The sequence below is a fragment of the Ranitomeya imitator genome, chromosome 1 (assembly GCF_032444005.1).
Source record: "Ranitomeya imitator isolate aRanImi1 chromosome 1, aRanImi1.pri, whole genome shotgun sequence".
NCBI lineage: Eukaryota > Metazoa > Chordata > Amphibia > Anura > Dendrobatidae > Ranitomeya > Ranitomeya imitator.
In genome coordinates, this window is record NC_091282.1 from 74,358,036 (window position 1) to 74,385,033 (window position 26,998).

Consider the following 26,998-nt stretch of genomic DNA (forward strand, 5'->3'; position numbering starts at 1 on the left):
GTTAAGATCAGGATTTGCGGTCAGTATAGTTACCACCTACTCCAGAGAAAGTTTTCATGCTGCTCCAAGGTCACCTGATCATAACAGTACAACTGGCCTATAATGAGTTAAATGCATCTCAGAAGAAGGGAAGAAAGGTCTTGAGCCATTTTTTTTTCCTTCAGTCTGCTTTGTCTTCTCCTCCCTCTTTATCTCTGGGTGGCTGAGGAGCCTTGTGCTAGCATGAATGTTCAGGAATTAGCTTTTCGTGTAGACCAGCTTGCTGCTAGGGTAAAGGGTATTTCTGATTATATTGTTCAGACTCCTGTTTTAGAACCGAAGATTCCTACTCCTGATTTGTTTTTTGGTGACCGGTCCAAATTTTTGAGTTTTAAAAACAACTGTAAACTGTTTTTTGCTCTGAGACCTCAATCCTCTGGTGATTCCATTCAGCAGGTTAAAATCATCATCTCCCTGCTGCGTGGCGATCCACAGGAATGGGCATTTTCCCTGGAATCTGGGAATCCGGCTTTGCTTAATGTAGACTCCTTTTTTCAGGCTTTAGGATTATTATATGATGAACCTAATTCTGTGGATCAAGCTGAGAAGACCTTGTTGGCCCTGTCTCAGGGGCAAGAGGCGGCAGAATTGTATTGTCAGAAATTCAGAAAATGGTCTGTGTTGACTAAATGGAATAATGATGCTTTGGCGGCAATTTTCAGAAAGGGTCTTTCTGAATCCGTTAAAGATGTTATGGTGGTGTTTCCCACGCCTTCCGGTCTGAGTGATTCTATGTCTCTGGCCATTCAGATTGACCGGCGCTTGCGGGAGCGCAGAACTGTGCGCTCTGTGGCGTTATCCTCAGAGCAAATTCCTAAGCCAATGCAGTGTGATAGGATTCTGTCTAGAACGGAACGACAAGGTTTCAGACGTCAGAATAGGTTGTGTTATTATTGTGGCGACGCTTCTCATGTCATTTGTCTGCCCTAAGCGGACAAAGAGGATCGCTAGTTCATTTACCATCAGTACTGTACAACCTAAATTTCTGTTATCTGTGTCCTTGATCTGTTCATTGTCATCATTTTCTGTCATGGCGTTTGTGGATTCAGGCGCCGCCTTGAACTTAATGGACTTTGAGTTTGCCAGGCGTTGTGATTTTCCCTTGCAGCCTTTGCAGAACCCTATTCCTTTAAGGGCATTGATGCTACACCCTTGGCTAAAAATAAGCCCCAGTTTTGGACACCATGCGCATGGCGCCAGCCCATCAGGAAGATTGTCGATTTCTGGTGTTGCATAATCTGCATGATGCTATCATGCTGTGTTTTCTGTGGTTGCAGGTACATAATCCTGTGTTGGATTGGAAGTCCATGTCTGTGACTAGTTGGGGTTGTCAGGGGGTTCATAATGATGTTCCTTTGATGTCAATCTCCTCTTCTTCCTCTTCTGAAATTCCAGAGTTTTTGTCTGATTTTTCAGGATGTTTTCGATGAGCCCAAGTCAAGTTTCCTTCCACCGCACAGGGACTGATTGTGCTATTGACTTGATTCCAGGCTGTAAGTTTCCTAAGGGTCGACTTTTCAACCTGTCTGTGCCTGACATACCGCCATGCGGAGCTATATTAAGGAGTCTTTGGAGAAAGGGCATATTCGACCATCTTCTTCACCGTTGGGAGCGGGGTTCTTTTTTGTTGCTAAAAAAGATGGTTCCTTAAGACCCTGTATTGATTATCGCCTCTTGAATAAAATCACGGTCAAGTTTCAATACCCTTTACCTTTGCTTTCCGATTTGTTTGCTAGGATTAAGGGAGCTTGTTGGTTTACGAAGATTGACCTTCGGGGGGCTTATAATCTTGTTCGTATTAAGGGTGATGAATGGAAAACTGCGTTTAACACGCCCGAAGGCCATTGTGAATACCTTGTGATGCCATTTGGGCTCTCTAATGCTCCATCTGTTTTTCAGTCCTTCATGCATGATATCTTCCGGATTTATCTTGATAAATTCTTGATTGCATATTTGGACGATATTTTGTTTTTTTCCGATGATTGGGAGTCTCATGTGGAACAAAGGATCTGAAATACCATCCTGACCTGTTCCACATGAGACTCCCAATGCTTTGTTTGTGAAAGGGTCTAAGTGTCTCTTTGGGGTGCAGAAGGTTTCTTTTTTGGGCTTCATTTTTTCTCCCTCGTCTATAGAGATGGATCCGGTTAAGGTTCAGGCCATTCATGATTGGATTCAGCCCACATCCGTGAAGAGCCTTCAGAAATTTTTGGGTTTTGCAAATTTTTATCGCAGTTTCATTGCTAATTTTTCCAGCGTGGTTAAACCCTTGACCGATTTGACGAAGAAAGGCGCTGATGTGGTGAATTGGTCCCCTGCGGCTGTCTCTGCCTTTCAGGAGCTTAAACGTCGATTTACTTCTGCTCCGGTGTTGTGCCAACCGGATGTTTCTCTTCCGTTTCAGGTTGAGGTTGACGCTTCTGAGATTGGGGCAGGGGCCGTTTTGTCTCAGAGGGATCCTGTTGGTTCCTTAATGAAACCGTGCGGGAGTTGTTGGCTATGAAGTGGGCGTTTGAGGAGTGGCGACACTGGCTTGAGGGAGCTAAGCACCGTGTTGTGGTCTTGACCGATCATAAGAATCTGATTTACATAGTCTGCCAAACGGCTGAATCCTAGAAAGGCTCGATGGTCCTTTTTTTTTTTTTTCCCCGTTTTGATTTCGTGGTCTCGTACCTTCCGGATTCTAAGAATATTAAGGCTGATGCCCTCTCTAGGAGTTTTTTGCCTGATTCTCCTGAGGTCTTGGAACCGGTCGGTATTCTGAAAGAAGGGGTGGTCCTTTCTGCCATTTCCCCTGATTTACGACGGGTTCTTCAGGAATTTCAGGCTGACAGACCTGACCGCTGTCCTGTGGGGAAACTGTTTGTTCCTGACAGATGGACTAGTAGAGTGATTTCTGAGGTTCACTGTTCTGTGTTTGCTGGTCATCCTGGCATTTTTGGTACCAGAGACTTGGTTGGTAGGTCCTTTTGGTGGCCTTATTTGTCGCGTGATGTGCGTTATTTTGTGCAGTCCTGTGGGACTTGCGCCCGAGCCAAGACTTGTTGCTCACGTGCTAGTGGGCTGCTTTTGCCATTGCCGGTCCCTGAGAGGCCCTGGACGCATATTTCTATGGATTTTATTTCCGATCTTCCTGTTTCCCAAAGAATGTCTGTTATCTGGGTTGTTTGTGACCGGATCTCTAAGATGGTTCATTTGGTGCCTTTGCCTAAATTGCCTTCCTCTTCGGATTTGGTTCCGTTGGTTTTTCAGCATGTGGTCCGTTTGCATGGTATTCCGGAGAATTTTGTGTCCGACAGAGGTTCCCAGTTTGTTTGTAGGTTTCGGTGGGCCTTTTGTGCTAGGCTGGGCATTGATTTGTCTTTTTCTTCTGCATTTCATCCTCAGACAAGTGGCCAGACTGAGCGAACTAATCAGACTTTGGAGACTTATTTGAGATGCTTTGTGTCTGCTGATCAGGATGATTGGGTGGCTTTCTTGCCATTGGCCGAGTTTGCCCTTAATAATCGGGCTAGTTCGGCTACTTTGGTTTCGCCTTTCTTTTGTAATTTTGGTTTTCATCCTCATTTTTCTTCTGGGCAGGTTGAGCCTTCTGATTGTCCTGGTGTGGATTCTGTGGTTGACAGGTTGCAGCAGATTTGGGCTCATGTGGTGGACAATTTGGTGTTGTCTCAGGAGGAGGCTCAACGTTTTTCTAACCGTCGTCGGTGTGTTGGTTCCCGGCTTCGGGTTGGGGATCTGGTCTGGTTGTCTTCCTGTCATGTTCCTATGAAGGTTTCTTCTCCTAAGGTTAAGCCTCGGTTTATTGGTCCTTATAGGATTTCTGAGATTATTAATCCGGTGTCTTTTCGACTGGCGCTTCCGGCCTCTTTTGCTATCCATAATGTCTTGCATAGATCTTTGTTGCGGAAATATGTGGAGCCCGTTGTTCCCTCTGTTGATCCTCTGGCCCCTGTGTTGGTTGATGGGGAGTTGGAATATGTTGTTGAGAAGACTTTGAATTCCCGTTTTTCGAGGCGGAAGCTTCAGTACCTTGTCAAATGGAAGGGTTATGGCCAAGAGGATAATTCTTGGGTTTTTGCCTCTGATATCCATGCCGCTGATTTGGTTCGTGCCTTTCATCTGGCTCATCCTGATCGTCCTGGGGGCTCTGGTGAGGGTTCGGTGACCCCTCCTCAAGGGGGGGGGGGTACTGTTGTGAATTCTGCTTTTGGGCTTCCTCCGGTGGTTGTAGGTGGTAATGCAGTTGTCCTTGGGCTGCAGTCTTGGACAGGTGTATCTGCTGATTGCAATTCTGACTGGGGTATTTAGGTTTGCAGGACTCATTAGTCCTTGCCAGTTGTCAATGTTTCTTGGGGAAGTGTTGGATCTTTGTCTGGCTTCTCCTGCTTAGCTGCCAATTCAGCAAAGATAAGTGTCTGTTTCTTTTTCTGTGGCACACAAGCTGTGTGCTTATATTCTGTGCTATTCATTTGTTTTCTCTTGTCCAGCTTAGACTGTCAGTGTTTTCTCAGTCTTGTTGGATTCTCTGGAGTTGCAGATATACGCTCCACATCTTTAGTTAGATGGTGGAGTTTTTGTATTTTCTGCTGTGGATATTTTTGGAAGGATTTTAATTTTGACCGCTTAGTATCCTGTCCTATCCTAGCTAGAGTGGCCTCTTTTGCTAAATTCTGTTTCCTGCCTGCGTGTGTCTTTTCCTCTACTACTCAGTCAATATTTGTGGGGGGCTGCCTATCCTTTGGGGTTCTGATCTGAGGCAAGGTAGAATTCCTATTTCCATCTATAGGGGTATTTAGTCCTCCGGCTGTGTCGAGGTGTCTAGGATTTGTTAGGCACACCCCACGGCTACTTCTAGTTGCGGTGTTAAGATCAGGATTTGCGGTCAGTATAGTTACCACCTACTCCAGAGAAAGTTTTCATGCTGCTCCAAGGTCACCTGATCATAACAGCCACCATCCAATGGCCCCACATTATCTACCTGGCCACTAGACAGGACCCTGCAAATTACTCTTAACCATCTTTAATCCTGAGAGCATCACTGGAACGTTAGACCTGTTTTATAGGTTATGGCATCTGAAAATAGAATATATAAATTACAGAATGTATCAGAATATTTTAGAATAGTCATTGGTGAAGAGCAGCGTAGCTCCATATAATAAGCATCTACATATCAGTGTGGAGGGGACAAACATGACTCATCGATTGTTTGGAACCATTAACATTACCATGGCAGTGTGTGATTATCATTACTAGTAAAATTCGGAGAAAAAGGGAGTAAAGGTTTAAAAAGGTATTTTATTGTAAATATATATATATATATATATATATATATATATATATATATATAGTGAAATTCAATACATAAAACATATTTATAAAATTACAAAAGGATGAAAGAGAAAATATCGCTAGTGCCACATATCCCATGCTTGACAGAAGTACATAGAGCTGGAGAGCATCCTATCACTAAAGTGCTAGTGCCATACGTCGCGTCCGTCATGCACTGGATGCATCGTGTTTTGGTGGACCGTCGTATCGAAAAAACGTTCAAGGGAACGTTTTTTCGTACGTCAGATCCTGCAATTCCCACCGCGCATGCGCGGCCGGAACTCTGCCCCCTCCTCCCCAGGACCTTACAATGGGCAGCAGATGCGTTGAAAAACTGCATCCGCTGCCCACATTGTGCGGAATTTTCACAACGTCCGTCGGTACGTATCAAACTTCAGCCAAGTTTTAGCTTTTGGATAGATGCCCTCACATTTCACTTGAACTTTGGAATACACTGGAGTTCATGGTTGACTCTGTGCCTGCAAGGTGCACAGGTCCTGTGGCTGCAAAACAAGCCAAAATCATCATTCCTCCACCACCATGCTTGACAGTTGGTATAAGGTGTTTGTGATGATTGACTGTGATTTGGTTTTCCCAAAATGTGGCTCAGGGCGTTATGGCCAAACAAGTCAGTTTAGTCTTTTCTATCCAAAGAACATGGAACTTTGGCCCAGCTGACATTTTCTTTTTTTGAAGTACTTTCCCTTGTCAACCCTTCAAAACAGGCCATACAGTCATTTTAGATTGTACTGTAATTTACCATGTTAACGTAGGCCTTTAGACTCTTGTAACTCTTGGGTTCTTGCAATTGCTCTGATCTTTGCACAGCCTGAACTTTAGGGAGAATTTGCTGAGTCGTAAACTCCTGGAAAGATTGTCATCTGTCCTGAATGTTTTACACTTGTGAATAATCTTTCGTACTGTAGAATGCTGGACTCCAAATTGTTGGAAATTGCTTTGTTAATCTTTCAAGATTGATGGGCAGCAACAATTGCTTGTCTAAAGGTACCTTCACACATAACGATATTGTTAACGATATCGTTGCTATTTGTGACGTAGCAACGATATCGTTAATGAAATCGTCCAGTGTGACAGCGACCAACGATCAGGCCCCTGCTGGGAGATCGTTGGTCGCTGAATAAAGTCCAGAACTTTATTTCGTCGCTGGACTCCTGCTGACATCGCTGGATCGGCGTGTGTGACACCGATCCAGCGATGTCTTCACTGGTAACCAGGGTAAACATCGGGTAACTAAGCGCAGGGCCGCGCTTAGTAACCCGATGTTTACCCTGGTTACCATGCTAAAAGTAAAAAAAAACAAACACTAGATACTTACCTACAGCTGTCTGTCCTCCAGCGCTGAGCTCTACTCTCCTCCTGTACTGGCTGTGAGCGTCGGTCAGCCGGAAAGCAGAGCGGTGACGTCACCGCTCTGCTTTCCGGCTCACAGACAATACAGGAGGAGAGCAGAGAAGCAGAGCGCAGCGCTGGAGGACAGACAGCTGTAGGTAAGTATCTAGTGTTTGTTTTTTTTTACTTTTAGCATGGTAACCAGGGTAAACATCGGGTTACTAAGCGCGGCCCTGCGCTTAGTTACTCGATGTTTACCCTGGTTACCGGCATCGTTGGTCGCTGGAGAGCGGTCTGTGTGACAGCTCTCCAGCGACCAAACAGCGACGCTGCAGCGATCCGGATCGTTGTCGGTATCGCTGCAGCGTCGCTTAATGTGAAGGGGCCTTAAGATCACTGCTGATGTCTTTACTCCTTAACATTGTGCTAACACATGCATGAATGCTCCAGACCAGCAAATTGCCAAAACTTCTGCTTTTATAGAAATTGTCACACTTGCTAATGAACAATTAATCAAAATAATTTGATTAGCAGTACTTGTCTGTTACTTACCCTCTTAATTCCTATACAAGCAGTTAGGATGTGCTTAATTTTTCACAAACTGATTCTGTATTATGACCTAGTTTTTGATAAAGTAATGACACCATGGAATTTGTTATACACACTGGTGTGAAAGTGTCTACCCCCTTCCCGATTTCCTGTTCATGTGCAGGTTTGTCACACTTAAATGTTTCAGATCACTTAACAAATTAAAATATTAGACAAAAATAACACAAGTAACCAGAAAATGCAGTTTTTAAATGCAGGTCTCTATTAAGGGAAAAATAAATCCCCCCCCCCCCCCACTCCTTAAACATAACATAAAATAACTGTGGTTTATCGCATCTTTTGGTAAGTGAGACACACCCAGGCCTGATTTCTGCCATACCTGTTATCAATCAAGAAATCCCTTAAATAGGACCTGCCTGACAAAGTGAAGTAGGCCAAAAGATCCTCAAAATCATGCAGCAATCCAAAGACATTCTGGAACAAATGAGAAACAAAGTACCGTATATACTCGAATATAAGCCGACCCGAGTATAAGCCGACCCCCCCTAATTTTGCCACAAAAAACTGGGAAAACTTATTGACTCGAGTATAAGCCTAGGGTGGAAATGCAGCATTTACCGGTGAATTTCAAAAATAAAAATAGATCATTATTTCCCCATAGCTGTGCCATATAGTGCTCTGCACCGTTCATATTTCCCCATAGCTGTGCCATATACGGTGCTCTGCACCGTTCATTGTGCCCCATAGATGTGCCATATACGGTGCCCTGCACCGTTCACTGTGCCCCATAGATGTGCCATATACGGTGCCCTGCACCGTTCACTGTGCCCCATAGATGTGCCATATACGGTGCCCTGCACCGTTCACTGTGCCCCATAGATGTGCCATATACGGTGCTCTGCACCGTTCACTGTGCCCCATAGATGTGCCATATACGGTGCTCTGCACCGTTCACTGTGCCCCATAGATGTGCCATATACGGTGCTCTGCACCGTTCACTGTGCCCCATAGCTGTGCCCATATACGGTGCTCTGCACCGTTCACTGTGCCCAATAGATGTGCCATATACGGTGCTCTGCACCGTTCACTGTGCCCCATAGATGTGCCATATACCATGCTCTGCACCGTTCACTGTGCCCCATAGATGTGCCATATACGGTGCTCTGCACCGTTCACTGTGCCCCATAGATGTGCCATATACGGTGCCCTGCACCGTTCACTGTGCCCCATAGATGTGCCATATACGGTGCCCTGCACCGTTCACTGTGCCCCATAGATGTGCCATATACGGTGCTCTGCACCGTTCACTGTGCCCCATAGATGTGCCATATACGGTGCTCTGCACCGTTCACTGTGCCCCATAAATGTGCCATATACGGTGCTCTGCACCGTTCACTGTGCCCCATAGATGTGCCATATACGGTGCTCTGCACCGTTCACTGTGCCCCATAGATGTGCCATATACGGTGCTCTGCACCGTTCACTGTGCCCCATAGATGTGCCATATACGGTGCTCTGCACCGTTCACTGTGCCCCATAGATGTGCCATATACGGTGCTCTGCACCGTTCACTGTGCCCCATAGATGTGCCATATACGGTGCTCTGCACCGTTCACTGTGCCCCATAGATGTGCCATATACGGTGCTCTGCACCGTTCACTGTGCCCCATAGATGTGCCATATACGGTGCCCTGCACCGTTCACTGTGCCCCATAGATGTGCCATATACGGTGCTCTGCACCGTTCATTGTGCCCCGTAGATGTGCCATATACGGTGCCCTGCACCAAAGGACGTCCACCCATTTCTTCTGATACATGTTGGCACCAATGACACGGCAAGGAAGGACCTACCGACAATCTGCAAGGACTTTGAAGAGTTGGGGAAGAAAGTAAAGGAACTGGATGCACAGGTAGTTTTTTCTTCTATCCTTCCAGTAGACGGGCATGGCACCAGGAGATGGAACAGGATCCTTGATGCAAACAACTGGCTAAGACGATGGTGCAGACAACAAGGATTTGGATTCCTGGACCACGGTGTGAATTACTGGTATGATGGACTCCTCGCCAGAGACGGACTACACCTCAACAAACCTGGGAAACACACATTCGCCAGAAGACTCGCTACACTCATCAGGAGGGCGTTAAACTAGAAGAAGAGGGGACGGGAAGAAAAACATTAGACTCGAACAAAGACGACCCAGGAAAACATACTCAGAAGGGAGGTAAGAACATTTCTAAAACAATCCACAGTGAGGAGATTGGAACAAAACAAAATCCTCTAAACTGCATGCTCACAAACGCCAGAAGCCTGACAAACAAGATGGAAGAACTAGAAGCAGAAATATCTACAGGTAACTTTGACATAGTGGGAATAACCGAGACATGGTTAGATGAAAGCTATGACTGGGCAGTTAACTTACAGGGTTACAGTCTGTTTAGAAAGGATCGTAAAAATCGGAGAGGAGGAGGGGTTTGTCTCTATGTAAAGTCTTGTCTAAAGTCCACTTTAAGGGAGGATATTAGCGAAGGGAATGAGGATGTCGAGTCCATATGGGTTGAAATTCATGGAGGGAAAAATGGTAACAAAATTCTCATTGGGGTCTGTTACAAACCCCCAAATATAACAGAAAGCATGGAAAGTCTACTTCTAAAGCAGATAGATGAAGCTGCAACCCATAATGAGGTCCTGGTTATGGGGGACTTTAACTACCCGGATATTAACTGGGAAACAGAAACCTGTGAAACCCATAAAGGCAACAGGTTTCTACTAATAACCAAGAAAAATTATCTTTCACAATTGGTGCAGAATCCAACCAGAGGAGCAGCACTTTTAGACCTAATACTATCTAATAGACCTGACAGAATAACAAATCTGCAGGTGGTTGGGCATTTAGGAAATAGCGACCACAATATTGTGCAGTTTCACCTGTCTTTCACTAGGGGGACTTGTCAGGGAGTCACAAAAACATTGAACTTTAGGAAGGCAAAGTTTGAACAGCTTAGAGATGCCCTTAATCTGGTAGACTGGGACAATATCCTCAGAAATAAGAATACAGATAATAAATGGGAAATGTTTAAGAACATCCTAAATAGGCAGTGTAAGCGGTTTATACCTTGTGGGAATAAAAGGACTAGAAATAGGAAAAACCCAATGTGGCTAAACAAAGAAGTAAGACAGGCAATTAACAGTAAAAAGAAAGCATTTGCACTACTAAAGCAGGATGGCACCATTGAAGCTCTAAAAATCTATAGGGAGAAAAATACTTTATCTAAAAAACTAATTAAAGCTGCCAAAAAGGAAACAGAGAAGCACATTGCTAAGGAGAGTAAAACTAATCCCAAACTGTTCTTCAACTATATCAATAGTAAAAGAATAAAAACTGAAAATGTAGGCCCCTTAAAAAATAGTGAGGAAAGAATGGTTGTAGATGACGAGGAAAAAGCTAACATATTAAACACCTTCTTCTCCACGGTATTCACGGTGGAAAATGAAATGCTAGGTGAAATCCCAAGAAACAATGAAAACGCTATATTAAGGGTCACCAATCTAACCCAAGAAGAGGTGCGAAACCGGCTAAATAAGATTAAAATAGATAAATCTCCGGGTCCGGATGGCATACACCCACGAGTACTAAGAGAACTAAGTAATGTAATAGATAAACCATTATTTCTTATTTTTAGTGACTCTATAGCGACAGGGTCTGTTCCGCAGGACTGGCGCATAGCAAATGTGGTGCCAATATTCAAAAAGGGCTCTAAAAGTGAACCTGGAAATTATAGGCCAGTAAGTCTAACCTCTATTGTTGGTAAAATATTTGAAGGGTTTCTGAGGGATGTTATTCTGGATTATCTCAATGAGAATAACTGTTTAACTCCATATCAGCATGGGTTTATGAGAAATCGCTCCTGTCAAACCAATCTAATCAGTTTTTATGAAGAGGTAAGCTATAGACTGGACCACGGTGAGTCATTGGACGTGGTATATCTCGATTTTTTCCAAAGCGTTTGATACCGTGCCGCACAAGAGGTTGGTACACAAAATGAGAATGCTTGGTCTGGGGGAAAATGTGTGTAAATGGGTTAGTAACTGGCTTAGTGATAGAAAGCAGAGGGTGGTTATAAATGGTATAGTCTCTAACTGGGTCGCTGTGACCAGTGGGGTACCGCAGGGGTCAGTATTGGGACCTGTTCTCTTCAACATATTCATTAATGATCTGGTAGAAGGTTTACACAGTAAAATATCGATATTTGCAGATGATACAAAACTATGTAAAGCAGTTAATACAAGAGAAGATAGTATTCTGCTACAGATGGATCTGGATAAGTTGGAAACTTGGGCTGAAAGGTGGCAGATGAGGTTTAACAATGATAAATGTAAGGTTATACACATGGGAAGAGGGAATCAATATCACCATTACACACTGAACGGGAAACCACTGGGTAAATCTGACAGGGAGAAGGACTTGGGGATCCTAGTTAATGATAAACTTACCTGGAGCAGCCAGTGCCAGGCAGCAGCTGCCAAGGCAAACAGGATCATGGGGTGCATTAAAAGAGGTCTGGATACACATGATGAGAGCATTATACTGCCTCTGTACAAATCCCTAGTTAGACCGCACATGGAGTACTGTGTCCAGTTTTGGGCACCGGTGCTCAGGAAGGATATAATGGAACTAGAGAGAGTACAAAGGAGGGCAACAAAATTAATAAAGGGGATGGGAGAACTACAATACCCAGATAGATTAGCGAAATTAGGATTATTTAGTCTAGAAAAAAGACGACTGAGGGGCGATCTAATAACCATGTATAAGTATATAAGGGGACAATACAAATATCTCGCTGAGGATCTGTTTATACCAAGGAAGGTGACGGGCACAAGGGGGCATTCTTTGCGTCTGGAGGAGAGAAGGTTTTTCCACCAACATAGAAGAGGATTCTTTACTGTTAGGGCAGTGAGAATCTGGAATTGCTTGCCTGAGGAGGTGGTGATGGCGAACTCAGTCGAGGGGTTCAAGAGAGGCCTGGATGTCTTCCTGGAGCAGAACAATATTGTATCATACAATTATTAGGTTCTGTAGAAGGACGTAGATCTGGGGATATATTATGATGGAATATAGGCTGAACTGGATGGACAAATGTCTTTTTTCGGCCTTACTAACTATGTTACTATGTTACTATGTTACCGTTCACTGTGCCCCATAGATGTGCCATATACGGTGCTCTGCACCGTTCACTGTGCCCCATAGATGTGCCATATACGGTGCTCTGCACCGTTTATTGTGCCCGATAGCTGTGCCCATATACGGTGCCCTGCACCGTTCACTGTGCCCCATAGATGTGCCATATACGGTGCTCTGCACCTTTTCATTGTGCCCCATAGATGTGCCATATACGGTTCCCTGCACCGTTCACTGTGCCCCATAGATGTGCCATATACGGTGCTCTGCACCATTCACTGTGCCCCATAGATGTGCCATATACGGTTCCCTGCACCGTTCACTGTGCCCCATAGATGTGCCATATACGGTGCTCTGCACCGTTCACTGTGCCCCATAGCTGTGCCATATACGGTTCCCTGCACCGTTCACTGTGCCCCATAGATGTGCCATATACGGTGCTCTGCACCATTCACTGTGCCCCATAGATGTGCCATATACGGTGCTCTGCACCGTTCACTGTGCCCCATAGATGTGCCATATACGGTGCTCTGCACCGTTCACTGTGCCCCATAGATGTGCCATATACGGTGCTCTGCACCGTTCACTGTGCCCCATAGATGCTCCACATAAATCTCTGCCGCCGCTGCTGCTGCAATAAAAAAAAAAAACCACATACTCACCTCCCTTGATTGCAGCTCCCGGCGTCTCGTTCCGGCGCCTCCATCTTCCCGGCGTCTCTGCTCTGACTGATCAGGCACACTATATGCGTCATCGCGCCCTCTGCCTGAACAGTCAGAGCGCAGACGCCGGGAAGATGGAGGCGCCGGCCGGGAAGATGGAGCGAAGCCCGGCGGCTGGAACGAGGACAGGTGAATATGCTATACTTACCTAGTCCTGGCGATCCTCGCGCTGTCCCTCTGCCTGGTCTTCGGCGCTGCAGCTTCTTTCTCTATCAGAGGTCACCGGCACCGCTGATTAGAGGAATGAATAGGCGGCTCCGCCCCTATGGGAGGTGGAGCCGCTTATTCATTTCTCTAATGAGCGGTCCCACGTGACTGCTGAAGAGGGGAAGAAGCTGCAGCACAGAAGACCGTGGGACGGCAGGGGGAGCGCGAGGATCGCTGGGACTAGGTAAGTATACCTCAGCGCCCTCACCCCCTCACCCGCCGACCCTGCCACCCACCTTGACTCGAGTATAAGCCGAGAGGGGCACTTTCAGCCCAAAATTTTGGGCTGAAAATCTCGGCTTATACTCGAGTATATACGGTAATTGAGATCTATCTGTCTGGAAAATATAGATTATATTATAAAGCAATTACTAAAGATTTGGGAATAGGAAATCGGGAAAAGGAAAAACACTTTTTCACACCATTGTATATGAGGTTGCTGTTTCCTAATTTTAAGATCTAAAGGAACCAGAAGTTTTTATTATGTCATATGTAAACCCATACATTTTAAAGATGGTGTGGCCACTGTATACTACTATGCTAGGATAGACAATCCTGGCACTTGTGTTCTTCCAACCATTGGGAGTCCCTGTGGTCAGACCTCACCTCTCATACATTGATTGCAAATTCTAAAAGCTTATTTACTCAGTCGAGTCTGTGATCAAACGAGCAACAATGTAACAAGGCTATTGGTGCTTCTTTAATGGCCCTTTTCATGGGTCGGTGCAAACTGTATGGGAACGAGCAATATGATCACTCAGTCCCTGTACAGTTTGCATATTGTTGATGGCACATGTCCTGTTTACATACTTTCCAACTTGGCATCTGGGATGGGGTAAGTCTAGCATCCTGCACCGCTGAAGATTTTTGGCCATGTCCATGCCTTTCTATAGGCATGACCCACACTGTTTTCAATACACTCCATGCCAATGTTCCTCCTACTTGGTCCTCAAGAAACTTTTGTTTCCAGAAATGGGGAGGGGTCTCTTTTTTTTTTTTTTTTTTTTTTTTTTTTTCTGGTCTCCTAGATGTTACAGAAGAATTGACGACAAGTATTCATGTTTACACCGGAAAATGTGCTACTGACAGTGATTAGATTTCAGTCCACACAAAAGATGTGATCAGCCAAGAAATTAAAAATTTGCTTATTCACTGGCTGACTACTGCTGGCATCCCATGTAAATAAGGCCTTAAAGGGAATCTGTCAGCAGATTTTTGCTTGGAATCTAATAGCAGCATAATGTAGGGACAGAGACCCTAATTCCAACAATGTATCACTTACTGGGCTGTTTAGAGTAGTTTTGATAGAATAACTGTTTTATCTGATGTAGCAGGGCTAAAGGTACCGTCACACATAACGATATCGTTGCTTTTTGTGACATAGCAACGATATCGTTAACAAAATCGTTGTGTGACAGCGACCAACGATCAGGCCCCTGCTGGGAGATCGTTGGTCGCTGGGGAAAGTCCAGCACTTTATTTCGTCGCTGGATCTCCCGCTGACATCGCTGAATCGGCGTGTGACGCCGATTCAGCGATGTCTTCACTGGTAACCAGGGTAAATATCAGGTTACTAAGCGCAGGGCCGCGCTTAGTAACCCGATGTTTACCCTGGTTACCGTTGTAAATGTAAAAAAACAAACACTACATACTTACATTCCCGGTGTCTGGTCAGGTCCCTCGCCTTCAGCTTCTCGCACTGACTGGTGAGCGCCGGCCAGCCGTAAAGTACAGACAGCGGTGACGTCACCGCTGTACTTTACGGCCGGCGCTCAGTCAGTGCGGGAAGCTGACGGCGAGGGACGTGACCAGACACCGGAATGTAAGTATGTAGTGTTTGTTTTTTTACATTTACAACGGTAACCAGGGTAAACATCGGGTTACTAAGCGCGGCCCTGTGCTTAGTAACCCGATATTTACCCGGGGATTTCGGGATCGTTGGTCGCTGGAGAGCTGTCTGTGTGACAGCTCTCCAGCGACTAAACAGCGACGCTGCAGCGATAGACATCGTTGTCGGTATCTCTGCAGCGTCGCTTAGTGTGACGGTACCTTAAGACTTCTAGGCTGTGTATAACCCACCCCACACCACTGATTGGAAGGTTACTGTAAACATTATGCATTGTGAGCAAGCTGCCAATGAGTGGAAAGGGCGGAGTTACACAGATTACCTGGACTGGCCTGGACATGAGACCTAGTCCTGCAGTGATGATGATCTTTTCCTGATAAAACGTTGATTGTAGTGAGACTACAACACACAGCCCTCTAAATGACACATCCCTGGAATCAGAGACTCTGCCCGTATATCATCCTGCTCGCAATTAAAATTCCTAGGAAAGCCCTTAAATTTCTAAACTATACAAATCTATTCGTTCTTTAAACATTTTAAGCTAATTTATACTGAGTGATCACACGGCTGAGATCCTCGCATTCTCCTAAACAAGACGTGCTTCACCTATCATCCATCCCGTTATTGCACAGTATTTGTTATCCCGAGGCTTCTTAAAGTGTTGCTTCAGAGATAATTAGTAAGTGACAGAACTGTCTGTAATAAGCATATTAATGTACTAAAATTAGCATCAACTCTACGCTGTGTGATGTGCTTGAATGTGTTCAGCCTGCTAAGCAAAATGTCCCCAGAAGCAGTTATGACATCTTGAGAATGGTTTTCCCCAGAATTGCATCTTGCGTTGAGTCTGAAATCTCACAAATATGATTCTAGACATGATCACTGGTGAGCTGCTGACTGCCGGCTCCTCTGCCATTGACCCAGATCCTACAGCGCTGATGGACCCCTGGTGTGAACATCAGCTTTGGTTTCCTGTAAACATTTCATGAGGATTTCCCCTGTGAGCTGCACAGAGAAGGCCGGAGAGCCGCAGGCCGGTATCGTCCAGCACAAGCAGCTGCTTTGGATGCATGGCTTGACTTTGGTCAGTGATCCCGAATCCTAAGTCTGGAAGCTGCTGTAACCCTGGAACCGGACACATGGATGTTGTAGAGATGAATAAATGGATGGATTTTAAGCTCTAGCCCTAGTTTTATTGGCTAAACCAAATACTATGCCAACCACGAATCATCGGCATCAAACCTTGAAGCAAAAAGGAGTAAAATTATATAAAGTCAACTTCTACAACAAAGTTCTACCCAGCTCCGGCAGAAGACACCTCTAATGGTGCACCTTGTCTTCTGGTGATGGCAATGAGGGCATCACGGCCTGTCTATATGAGAGTTCAGAAAAAAGGGCACTTCGGAAAGGACCAGGACCAAGAGGCCATATGACTGATTCTCCAGGTTAGTACTACAAGTCGATTTGCAAGGTCTTGGTCCAGAGGTCAGGTCATTATTTTGTGGCCACTGAATGGGAGCTTTACGAACCTCCTCCCACCTGCTGGCATCCCAGTCTCCTCTTTTCATTAACCCCCCCCCGTGTGTTGCTTCCCGCCTACATAATTGGTCAGCATCACGAAGAAAAGTACAAGCCCCCATTGAAATCTATCTGGTAATGCCCACGTGGGCTTAAAAAAAAAAAACTATTTCCTAATATCTCAGCAAAAGAGGCAAAATTAAAAAACAAAAACAAAAATTAAACAAATTTTATTCTGCTCTGCAGCCACTATTACATCGTGTGTCCAGTTCAATTTGGTTACGTCCTCTTTAAAATCCAACGCTTTATTGGTACCATTTTGGGGTACGTAAAACGTTTTAATCACTTTTTATTCTGAAAGGTGTGGAAACAAATGCAAAATCTGGCATTTTTTTTAAAGTTATTTTTGCTTTATGCAATTTACGGTTTGGGTTCAATAATTTTATATTTTGATAACTTTAACTATTACAGATGTGCTAATACAAAATATATTTTTTTAAACTGGAAAAGGGGAGTGATTATTTTTTTATGTTTTAATAGCACTCTTTATATTTCATAGTCTTTTGAGGAGTTGAACCTGTAATCACTTGACATTTTGTCCTGTATACTGAAATACCACTGAATTTGCAGAATAAAGAGAAAATGTTGGTTTTCAATGAAGCTCAGCCTTTAGCTGGCTTCACAAGGTTACAGACATGAATGGCCGCCGTGGGGGCTTTTTATAAGAGCTCTCGCTGCCTTGCCAACACATGTTGGTAAGGGGGTTTACCTATATACAGTTATATGAAAAAGATTGGGCACCACTATTAATCTTAAGCTTAATGTTTTATAAAAATTGTTTTTTTGGCAACAGCTATTTCAGTATCTAATAACTGTTGGACACAGTAATGTTTCTGCCTTGAAATGAGGTTTATTGTACTAACAGAAAATGTGCAATCTGCATTCAAACAAAATTTGACAGGTGCATAAGTATGGGCACCCCACCAGAAAAGTGACATTAATATTTAGTAGATCCTCCTTTTGCAAAAATAACAGCCTCTAGTCGCTTCCTGTAGCTTTTAATGAGATCCTGGATGAAGGTATTTTTGACCATTCCCCTCTACAAAAAAATCCCAGTTAAGTTTGATGGTCGCCGAGCATGGACAGCCCTCTTCAAATGATCCCACAGATGTTCAATGATATTCAGGTCTGGGGACTGGGATGGCCATTCCAGAACAGTGTAATTGTTCCTCTGCATGAATGCCTGAGTAGATTTGGAGCAGTGTTTTGGATCATTGTCTTGCTGAAAGATCCATCCCCTGCGTATCTTCAACTTTGTCACTGATTCATGAACATTATTGTCAAGAATCTGCTGATACTGAGAGGAATCCATCAACTTTAACAAGATTCCCGGTGCCAGCATTGACCACGCAGCCCCAAAGCAAGATGGAACCTCCACCAAATTTTACTGTGGATAGCAAGTGTTTTTCTTGGAATGCTGTTTTTTGGCCGCCATGTGTAACGCCTTTTTGTATGACCAAACAACTCAATCTTGGTTTCATCAGTCCACAGGACATTCTTCCACAAAGAAACTGGCTTCTCCAAATGTTCTTTTGCATACCTTAGCCGACTCTGTTTGCAGTGTGCTTGCAGAAACGGCTTCTTTCGCATCACTCTCCCATACAGCTTCTCGTTGTGCAAAGTGCGTTGTATAGTTGACCGATGCACAGTGACACCATCTGCAGCAAGTTGATGCTGCAGCTCTCTGGAGGTGGTCTGAGGATTGTCCTTGACTGATCTCACCATTCTTCTTCTCTGCCTTTCTGATGTTTTTCTTGGCCTGCCACTTCTGGCCTTGACAAGAACTGTACCTGTGTTCTTCCATTTCCTTACTCTGTTCCTCACAGTGGAAATTGACAGGTTAAATCTCTGAGACAGCTTTTTGCATCCTTCCCCTGAACTATGTTGAATAATCTTTGTTTTCAGATCATTAGACAGTTGTTTTGAGGAGCCCATGATGCCACTCTTCAGAAGAGATTCAAACAGGAGAACAACTTGCATGTTGCCACTTTCAGTAGCTTTTCTCATGATTGCATACACCTGGCTATGAAGTTCAAAGCTCAATGAGGTTAGAAAACCAAAAAAAGTGCTTTAGTAAGTCAGTAAAAAGTAGGTAGGAGTATTTAAAACAAGAAAATGATAAGGGTGCCCATACTTATGCTCCTGTCACATTTTGTTTGAATGCAGATTGCACATTTTCTGTTAGTACAATAAACCTCATTTCAAGGCAGAAACATTACTGTGTCCAACAGTTATTAGATATCTGAAACTGAAATAGCTGTTGCAAAAAAAACAATTTTTATAAAACATTAAGCTTAAGATTAATAGGGGTGCCCAAACTTTTTCATATAACTGTACTTGGAGATCACCCGAGCAATGAGTATACTCGCTCATCACTATAAACCACCTTGATAATGTCCAAAGTGACTTCTATGTTTATGGTTGTTGTTAAATGGATGGTAACTGTTCTTCACTGCTGTCCTGTCACACACACTATCTGTAATGTTTATTCAGTGTTTTAAAGATGTTTCTCCTAATCACTATTGCTGAGCTGTGAGCTTCAACTGTCCGGATCCACTATAAAATACCTGCTGCATTCCCTATGTTGTCGCCACATAATGTGGGCTGTTCTGAGATATTGTGGTTGTCTCACCCATGGGAATTCAATGAGAAGAGTGGAGTAAATGCCCTCATACATATTAGACTATTGTTGGCTGAATCCTCCAATAGCAACAGGTTCAAAATAGTCAAGACAAAGTTGTCTATTAAAAATGCCCGAACATCTTAGATGATGCCACATATGACCACCAGCTATCTCTTACGGCTCGTAAGAGCTGATGGTCATAAGTGGCATCAGCCGACAGCTACCTAAGATGTTAGGGCATCTATAATAAACCACTTTGTCTTGACTGTGTCCTCTGATTCTCTGCATCTTCTCCTGGTGGCATCAGCAGCAATGTGGCCTCCTAATTATCTTTGGAGCAGCACAATCTAACTATCTTTTCAGTTAGCTTTGTGTCACTGTAATGCCAACGATGACTGCTGAAAAATTATCATTGGCATGTTGTGCCAGCTGATGGCACACAATATTTTGGACTGAATTCACATTAAGTAAGATGGTTGACAAGGTTTACGTCTTCAAGGAAGGTGTCGTTATTGTGGAAACTTCCATCTTTTCATGTGACTAAAGGTACCTTCACACATAACGATTTTGTTAACGATATCGTTGCTTTTTGTGACGTAGCAACGATATCGTTAACTAAATCGTTATGCGTGACAGCGACCAACGATCAGGCCCCTGCTGGGAGATCGTTGGTCGCTGGGAATGATCAGGACCTTTTTTTTTTGGTCGCTGATCACCCGCTGTCATCGCTGAATTGGCGTGTGTGACGCTGATCCAGCGATCTGTTCACTGGTAACCAGGGTAAATATCGGGTTACTAAGCGCAGGGCCGCTCTTAGTAACCCGATGTTTACCCTGGTTACCATTGTAAAAGTAAAAAAACAAACACTACATACTTACATTCCGGTGTCTGTCCCCCGGCGTCAGCTTCGCTGCACTGTCAGCGCCGGCCGTAAAGCAAAGCACAGCGGTGACGTCACCGCTCTGCTTTTTCAGCAGGCACGCTTACACAGAGCAGGGAAGCTGAGGCCGGGGGACATGACAGGAATGTAAGTATGTAGTGTTTTTTTTTTTTTTTTTTTTAACTTTTACAATGGTATCCAGGGTAAACATCGGGTTACTAAGCGCGGCCCTGTGCTTAGTAACCCGATGTTTACCCAACAAAACTGGACACCAGGGACTGCGCCACCATCCACATGAAGACACACACTGTACTGCGGGAGGTATTCCACATCTTACATCCCTGAACTACGAGAATGATGGAGTTTTGGAGATTTCTGACTGGGTCCAAGGGCTTTATTTATCCATTAGCTTTGCGGACAGACTCCAGGTTCGGACTCTCCATTGTGTCACACTCTGGGTAGCACCATTGTTATTAGTGTACTGGACTATACACAACTGTCAGATATAGTTATCATTAATGTCTGGTTAATATACACCGAGCATTATAGTCTTGTTAGAACTCTCCAGAACTTGTAAGGCAAGTGTTATTCATCATTTATCCACTTGCCACCTACACGGTTTTGTGTCTTTATATGACGACTATGAATACATTCTTATGACTTTATTGAGAGGATTTCTACTAATTGCCGTGTACTCATTTTTCCCTCATGGCATTAATCTCAACTGGCCCCAGAGGATGTCGGCTGTGCCTGTAGCTCCTCAGTGTCAGATACGGAAATAATTATGTGAAGCTGGCCGTGCACAATACATGGTTTAATCTATCTGTATTAAATCTGAAGTTGAGATCGAAATTATTGATCCCCCTTTGCAAATTACGTTTGTTAGCAAATTTTACAAACGTTCTGTTGTTTGCAATAAACCTATCAAACAAGTACAATTTAAATAGCTCAATAACATAACTAATATAAGAAGTGGTTGCTCCAAATTCAACACCATCTTTTAGTGATTACTGCAGCCCTCAGGGAAATTGTCTTTAATGCTTTGCAGAGCCTCTTTGGCTGGTTTGACTTGCTGCCGATATGATGCATAGCCAGACAGTGTTACTCACCTGTCCCGGTCCCAGGGCCAGGTTTTGCACCCATCTCCTACAACCTGCTACACCGCAACAGGCTGGGGTAGACCAGTCACCACTGATGTGGTCATCCCAGGACTTTTAAGGCTTGCTCAGACTTGCCCACCTTCTGAGTATCTAGGATGTTATAGCATCCTGCTGTCACATGCTCTTCCTGGAGTTCTTCCTTTTTACTATGCTCCAGCCTGGTGCCCAACTAATATTTCCAAGCTCAGTACAACTATTCTTGGTTCTATTGCACTCTTGACTATGCATTGTCAAAGTATGTTAACAAGCTTGTGTCTGCTGTACTTGCCGTATGTTATCCAAATTTGCTACTCTGCTATTCTTATGAGTAACTGCATCTCTGCAAGCAAGTTACCCATTTACTTATAAATCTTTGCTATTCCTGCATGTAAGTGCAACTATGAAAGCCACTTACCAGTTTGTCTATACATTTCTGCTATCCCTGTGTATAACCATACTTCCGTAAGTAAGATATCAGTGTGCCTTAACCCTGCTGTTCTGTTCGGTCTGGGGAGACCTATTTTGAACTTTGGTATTTTTTGGGGTGTTCAAGATGCGGTTCTGAAACTTGTGGTTGATTGACTTAAATGAGGATGGGTTGGTCGGCCACGGGTTTCAGAGCCGCATCTTGAATATTTTAAAGAATATTGAAGTTCAAGGTCGGTCATTTTTGACCAACAGAACAGCAGGGTTAATGTCTGTTCCAGTGTTTTCTACATATACATTTGCTCCTGCCACTTTTAATACTGTACTGGTCTTCACTGATCTCAGTGCTGTCTGCAAAGTCAAGGTCTGCTGCATCATTACCTGCAGTCTGTGCTCGTCACCCTGATCTATGGTTTAACCCTAGCATGCGTATTGGGGGGCCTTTTAGGGCTAGGAGAAAGAAAAAGAAAGCGATGTTTCATGTGTCCAAGAAACATAGAAAGGAAAACTGAGAGATTTTATTCAATTTGTAAGGAAAATGTCTGCAAAGAACATTCTTCCGAAAAAATAACTTGTCAAAATAGTTTGGAAGACTAATAGAATAGAAAAGAAACATAATAGAAATGTAGCTGCAGCTAGTTTGGTATAGATTTCTATGCGGTTTTGTGCGTTTTTTTTTAATATGTTTGTGTGAAATTTTGAAGAGAGAAATTTGGGGGGTGTTTTCGGTGAAAAATTATAATTAAAATTTTGTTTACTAATCATATTTAGCAGTTTTAAAATAAACTTGTAAAAGTTATAGAAGTGTGTTTTTCCATATGATTTGCGTGGTTGCCTAAAAGGCCCCCAATACGTTAATATGAAGATTTCTGATTTCACGCGTACTAGGGTTAAATAATCCACTTCATCAGGTGAGCCCTTAACATACAACAGTTTCTGGCAGCGTTCCTGAGAAATCTTATCCCATTCCTCATGGGCAATGGTTCTCAAGTTCACTAATATTCTTGGGTTTGCATTTTTCACATTCACCCCCCTAATAATTTTCTATGTGATTCAAATCAGGCGACCTCCACTCCAGAATGTTCTAGGACGTCTACTGGAGCCAAGCTTTGGTGGACTTTTGAGGTATACTTGGAATTATTCTCCTGTTAGAAAATCCAATGAGGTCCCAGCAGAAGACATGAAGATGCAATGCAGGAGCAGCAGAACTACCATATATTATTGCTTCATAGAGCGATCCTAATTAGAACCTTACTGTGACCAGAGGGTCTCCTATTGTGCCCCCATAATAATTTCAGTCCTTTTTCGCAAGTAGCTTGGTGTTGTCAGTAGTACACCGAGTCGTCAAAAACAATGCAAAAATACAGACTTTTTTTGGTGTAAAAGTTTCTTTAGAGAAGAATGCGCCATGTTCTTATGGGGACACAAGCATATAAGCCTTTCCCACAGGATAATGTAGATGCAACTGTGATAACTAAGGAAAATAATAAGTTGATTATGGTTCTTCACCTGTAGTGATCCGGCTGCTTGTGTACCTGGAAATCCCTAGAAGAGAATTATTTATAGAGCTGAGGATATTCGCACTTTACGCACTGAAAATATCAGACTTGTGATTTGCAGAGCAGTTTGCATATGGGAAGGTGAACACGAACTGTGAATATAAAGAGTTCCACTATCTAAACTCCCTGTAAGAGAGAATAAAATAAGAAATAAGCTCCATCTTGGACTCCTGTTATGGTGGGGTGTAGGTAATCTCATACCTTACCCACCAAAGTGCAAAGAACAGATAGCGCATAGCATGTAGCACCCTTTGTAACCTCAGGACTGGTTGATTATGTGGGAGCCTCCACAGGAAGGCGATGACAGCACAACAGGCTGTTCTGATTTCTTCCGTGAGAGGACAGTGTCTTAAACGTTGATAAATATTTACAGCAGTTTGGTAGAAATAGTCCTTTAATTCTCTCTACCCCTTTCAGGCTCGCTCACCCATACGTCTCCTCTTTTGGCATCCCAAACCCTCACACTATGGGCAGTGGCCTCTTCTCCTTCACTGCCATAAGATAAGCTGTGCCCTTACAGTATTCTCTGTCACACTCAAATGATGATCACCACCTTGGATCTACTTCTGGTTAGTGTCGTGGATCCACTGACATCTTGTAATCTCAGAGGCCTCAATCACTTCTCTGACGTGGCATTTCCACCCTCAGTGTTGTCTTCTCTCACACAGTGATCTGTGCTGCAATATTTTCCTCTGTCATAAGTTCTCACCCTTTTTGTCACTCTCTTGTCTTCTACTGCGGGTCTTCCCTCGACTATCTCTTCACTCACAACATGCCGGTCACTCTATATTCATTGGCGGTCGGACTCCCTTGCCTGTGACAGTCACAGAGTCTATCTTTCTTCTGTAAGGTGGTACACCTCATTTCTGATGTGCCTGGCCCTACATACAGATCTCAGACTACTTTGGATGCACAGCTCCCTCTATAACTGACCCTGAGAGGCGGGAAATGGAGGCTTTTATGCTCTCCGACATGTTCTGATGGTTTCCTACATGCACGTTCTTCTTACCCATCTGGAACATGTGCCACTCTCGGCACCAATCATCTTGTTGCTTACTTACAACATAGGGGCATTACTACAAGTCCATCCAGAGGGGGGGCTCTATGGGGCGCAGCTGAAACGAAGCCCCCACATGACTGCGTTGCCATAGGGAGCAGTGCAGTAGGTTTTTGAAATAGGAGAAAGGGGTCCCGGGATTGGTAGAGTAGGATTGGGGGCATAGATTTAGGATTTGGGTAAATACGGGAAAAGGGGGATCAGTTACCTTTAGACGGGCGAAGTGAGTGGACCTGCTGCCACAGCTACTTACCATGTCTACCGTGGACAGCCTGGTCGCTCAGCTTCGCCGGGAGGCTAGATCCAGGAGGGTCGGATGGCTGGAGGAGCAGCTCACTGGGCTGCTCGGCGACAGTGGGAGCCAGGACAGCGGGAGCCGGGGCAGCAGAACCAGGCGGACGAGGCCGCCCGAGAGGCTGTCCCCCGACATTACACCGTGTGGCAGGCGCAGGCCGCGGAGCCCCTCCCGGGACCCTGCGGGGGCTGGGGGATGCGGCGGATCCACCTTGCCCGCCCTCCCCTCTGGCAGGAATCCACCTGGCAGCCCTGCCGGCGCGAGGCGGTGCTGGGCGAGCGGTGCAGACGCGGCAGGACACCGGCGCTGCACAGGATGTCAGGGCCGCACTTCCGGTGCGGCCTAGCAGAGGGCGCGGGGGCGCCGCAGCACCGAGAACTGCAACCTCTACCCGCCGGGGAGCATCTCCTGCGGTGGCAGCAACGCAAGCGACGGGGCGGGGGAGGAGCCCAGCAGCGGCGGCAGCATCCACGAGGCAGGAGCCAGGGAGGATTGCGGCGGGTGCACCTGGATCCCATCCCCCCGTTGCACCTGGCTCTGGGACCAGACGGCAGAGCAGGTTATCGGGAAGGACAGCGGCGGCATCACGGCAGGGAGTGGGTCGCGGTCGCGCAGCAGGAAGACAGAGGAGACAGTCCAGCTGCAGGAAACAGAGGACTCACTGAGCCGGATAGATCCAGATCCAGCAGGAGGTCGAGGGACCGGTCGCCTTCGCCAGTCTCGGTTTCCCCTGGTGACGCGGAGGCCAGGGGCGCGGGCCTGGGGCAGATGAGCGGCAGCGACGACTCCGGGAACGAACATCGTGACGAAAGGGACCGGCAGGATTCAGGAAGCACGGCTGGTGGGGACACAGCACCTGCGCAGCCCCGTGAGTATATGTCCAGTCTTTTTCCAGTGCCGGGTGTTTCGGGTGTAGTTGAGCGGGGTGGGGGCAGTAGTGAGGTTCCGGGTGTTAGGGAGCTGTTAGCGGGTATGTCGCAGATTTTGCGTAGATTGGATGGGGGCGGGGGTAATTCGGTTGCTGCTAGCGTGGGATCGTCGCCCGCTGGGGCCTGGGTGTCTGTTGCTGGGGGTGTAGCAGGGGGTTCGAGCGAGATTGCGAGCTCGGGTAGCGGGCCGCCTGCTTCTGCGGCTGGGGTGTCGGTGTCGGTCCAAACGGAAACGGGAAAAGGTGATACCGTTAAGTTAGATGATAGGGCAAAAGGTGAGGTCTATGTGTGTTTTGAGGGCCCGCTGGGGGCCCATTTGAAGGAGGTGAAGGAAAGGATTTGGAAAGACTAATACGTAGAGATTTTCTCTCTCCTTCCTTTAGAAAAATGTAATTTGGATAAAGGAAAGAAAGATGACAGCAAAAAGGAGGAGGAAGAAAAGAGGCGTTGGCGTCTTATTCCTCAGACGTTCGTTAACTGGCAGCAGGCCTTTGCCATTCTAGCGAGTGTTATAGGGGAGAAATTCCCCGAGAATTGCTCAGGCCTGTTTTGTTATTTGGATGCTATTGGAGAAGCACATCGTACCTACGGGGGCCAGGCCTGGCTGCGATACGATGAACAGTTCAGGCAGCGAAAAGCGGTGAGGCCTGAGATAAGATGGGATCAAAAAGACATCGGATTGTGGTTGAAGGTGATGGCTCCGGTGCGATATGGGCAGTCCTTTCAAGGGGGAGGGGGGGTAGCAGTCAGGACAAGGCGGAGGACACGGGTCTCAGGGTGCAAAGGAAAAAACGGGGACATGCTGGCAGTTTAACGAGGGCCAGTGCAAGCATGGCACCACCTGTAAATTTAAACACGTGTGCTCCCACTGTAACGGGGCCTCTCACGGGGCCGCTAAATGTTTCAAGAAATCACGGGGTAAGCCATCAGTGGGTGGCGGACAAGGGGGTGACTCCGGTGAGGCTTCAAAAGATGGCCCCCTATCTAAGTAGATACCCGGATGTTAAAAAGGCGGAGGTTATTAGGGATGGTTTTCTTGAAGGGTTTAAGATCCCTCACCCGACGCACATTGTTCCTTTTTCTACAAAAAATTTGAGATCGGCTAGCTTGCATTCGGAGGTTGTTTCGGCTAAATTGGCAAAAGAGGTTGAATTGGGAAGAATGGCGGGGCCGTTTAGTTCGTTGCCCATGGCTGGCGTAATTGTTTCCCCGCTTGGGGTGGTGCCCAAGAAGGAGCCGAACAAGTTCCGGTTAATTCAGCACCTGTCGTATCCCAAAGTATCCTCAGTTA

General features: G+C 45.3%; 1 protein-coding gene across 2 annotated transcripts in view; it reads left to right on the forward strand.

Annotated features, from left to right (window-relative positions):
- Positions 1-26,998, forward strand: part of PHF24 (PHD finger protein 24) — a 213,956-nt gene that overhangs the window by 11,869 nt on the left and 175,089 nt on the right. The window contains exon 1 of one of the 2 annotated variants that reach the window (XM_069748250.1): positions 15,982-16,666. The exons of the other annotated variant lie outside the window; for it this stretch is intronic. The gene's annotated coding sequence lies outside the window, so the exon portion shown is untranslated. Of the gene's footprint in view, positions 1-15,981; positions 16,667-26,998 lie in introns of those variants that run through there. 2 annotated transcript variants of the gene reach the window in all.